We start from the raw sequence: 2,807 nt of genomic DNA, 5'->3' as shown, positions 1-2,807 counted from the left end.
TATATTTGAAAAAGTTTTCTGCTACCCATATTCTCATTTTTGGCATACGTATGGGCATCTAGAAATGACCCCTCAGCTCATGGCCATTTGTAGGGGCACATCCTAGGTGAGGGCTGAGTGTGATTTGGCATCCCCAGAGCGGTCACTCTCCTTTCTGATGATCATGTAAGCTGCTTCTCTCTGCCACACTATTCTACCATGATGTTCTGCCTCACCTCAAGGCCTGAAGAATGGAGGCTGCAGTTTGTGGATTGAGACTTCTGATACTGTGAGCCTCCGAATAAACTTTTCCTCCTCTACAATTGTTCTGGTCAGGTCCTTTAGTCATAGTGGCAAAAAAGCTGACTAAAACAGCTAGTGAGAAGTTAGGGTCAGAAACAAAGTTGGACGGATGGTGGTAACAACAAAGCCAGCAGTTATCACTGGGCCACCTTACTCCTATAGGTGCCGACTTACGTCCAATGATGGAAAGGGAGGGATGATCATCAGGGGTGCCACCTTTTGTTTATAAATGAAAGCTAGAACAGGGAGGCCAGTGGAGACAGGACCACATGTGACTTTCATGTGTCCTACATACTATGCTCGTTGCAATGAGTGGTGAGTTAGCCGGACAGTCTGGGTGCAGAGTGCTGACTTCCATATCCCCAGTCTTTTTATTTTTTTTATTATTATTTTTATATATGACAGCGGAATGCATTACAATTCATATTACACATATAGAGCACAGTTTTTCATATCTCTGGTTGTATAAAAAGTATATTCACTCCAATTCATGTCTTCATACATGTACTTTGAATAATGATGTCCATCACATTCCACTATCATTTCTAACCCACTGCCCCCTCCTTTCTCCTTCCACCCCTCAGCACTGTCTAGAGTTCATCTATTCCTCCCATGCTCCCCCTCCCTACCCCACAATGAATCAGGCTCCTTATATCAGAGAAAACATTCGGCATTTGTTTTTTGGGTTTGACTAACTTCATTAGCATTATCTTCTCCAACTCCATCCATTTACCTGCAAATGCTATGATTTTATTCTCTTTTAGTGCTGAGTAATATTCCACTGTGTATATATGCCACTTTTTTTTATCCATTCATCTAAAAATATGGAATACTTCATGAATTTGCATGTCATACTTGCACAGGGGACATGCTAATCTTCTCTGTATTCCAATTTTAGTATATGTGCACTTCCTCCAGCCATACCCCACCTGCCTCCAACCACCACCAAGTTAACCCCATCAGAGATTAATTCACTGTTTAGGTTAAGGCTATAACCCAATAATCTTTCCTCTAAATCTTCTTGCATTGTCTCACCTGTGAGCTTTTGTGGGACACCATGTCTAAATCACAACAGCCTGCTTCTTCAAATCCCTGGGATGATTGGATGGCTTAAGTGAATGAACCTTGAACAGGAGGTGTTGTTTGATTGTGCCTTATTTTCCCCCTTATAATCCAAGCAAATATCAATGAGAATGCATTAAAGTTCTCTGAATTTTGAAGTTAGAATTTAGATCTCTCCCACCAGCACTGAACACTCATAGTGCTGCCTTGTCAGCCGGTATCCAACCCACGTCCTCCAGGTGAGGTGTCTAAGCTTCCATCATCAATTCCTTTTGTTCAGAGCCTTGATAAACCCAAGGCTGCTAACAAGGGGAGAGCGGCTTCATTCCTGAATATCCCGTCCATTGCTAGGTTGCTTTTGTCTCTTCATCTCACGGACTCCATCTCTCTTCCTTGTTCTATATTCTACTTGATGTTAGATCACTGTAATCTTTTCATACAAGTTTCTTAAAACATGTTACACTGGTGCTCCTACAGATTTTAATTCTTTACTGCCTGGCTTAGTCAGCACCAGCTGCCATAACAAAATGCCATGGACAGAAATTTATAATCAAACAACAGAAATTTATATTCTCATAGTTCTAGAGGCTGAAGGTCAAAGATGGGGGATGGTAACATAGTTGGATTCATAGAAGGCTCTCTTCTTGACTTAGGGGTGTCTGTATTCTTCTTACATGGTCTTTCCTTAGTGTGTGGTTGGAGGGGGGGAGAAGGGGAGATGGGAGAAGGAGAGAAAGGGAGAGGGAGAGAGAGGGAAAGGGAGAGATTGATCTTCCTCTTCCTCTTCTTATTAGGCCACCATCCTATCAGATGAGATCCCATCTTTATGACTTCATATAGTCACATAGGAGTCCCAGGAGCCTCAGTCTCCTGAGATAGTGTGATTACATGAATACACCACTGTGCCTGACAAGTTGTTCAGCATATGAATTTGGTGGGACCATAGTTCAGTCCACAGCACTGCCCAACTTCATGATACCCATTATCCACAGTCTCAGGCATTGGTGGGGTTCATTTCCTTGTGATTTTAACTTGATCCTACTCCAAGTTGTTTATGCCCAGTCTTTATATTTTCTTCTTCATTTAGCACACATTTCAATTCACCATTTAAACCTACTACAGGGACAGTGATTTATAGATTATCCTTGCTTTTGCCCCAGTTATGAAATTTTTACTTTACTAAAAATCTGGTGTCTTTTATTTTTGTTCAGAAAAGCAGGTCAGTATGGAATCCTCTGTCCCCCTTAAATAGTTTGCATGCATTGTTCTGTCTGGCCCCCCTAGCCTCAATCTTTCCTGCAGTTGCACAGGTACACCTGCATGCACTTTCATGTGAACTCTTGCCCTCTCTCCAGATAGCTTCTCTTTTTATAATCATTTGGGTTTCTGTTTAAATGCTTCAGTGAGGTCTCAACTGAGCAAGTCAGTCAAATGACATTACATGTTTTATTTCTGATAACTAA

At 41.7% G+C, this 2,807-nt stretch overlaps 1 pseudogene; it reads right to left on the bottom strand.

Annotated features, from left to right (window-relative positions):
• Positions 1 to 1,100: 1,100 nt before the first annotated feature.
• On the bottom strand, positions 1,101 to 1,191 carry LOC113186984 (U6 spliceosomal RNA; annotated as a pseudogene).
• Between the last annotated feature and the right edge of the window lie 1,616 nt (positions 1,192 to 2,807).

The sequence above is a fragment of the Urocitellus parryii genome, chromosome 1 (assembly GCF_045843805.1).
Source record: "Urocitellus parryii isolate mUroPar1 chromosome 1, mUroPar1.hap1, whole genome shotgun sequence".
Taxonomy (NCBI): domain Eukaryota; kingdom Metazoa; phylum Chordata; class Mammalia; order Rodentia; family Sciuridae; genus Urocitellus; species Urocitellus parryii.
This window is presented reverse-complemented; position numbering and strand designations above follow the sequence as displayed.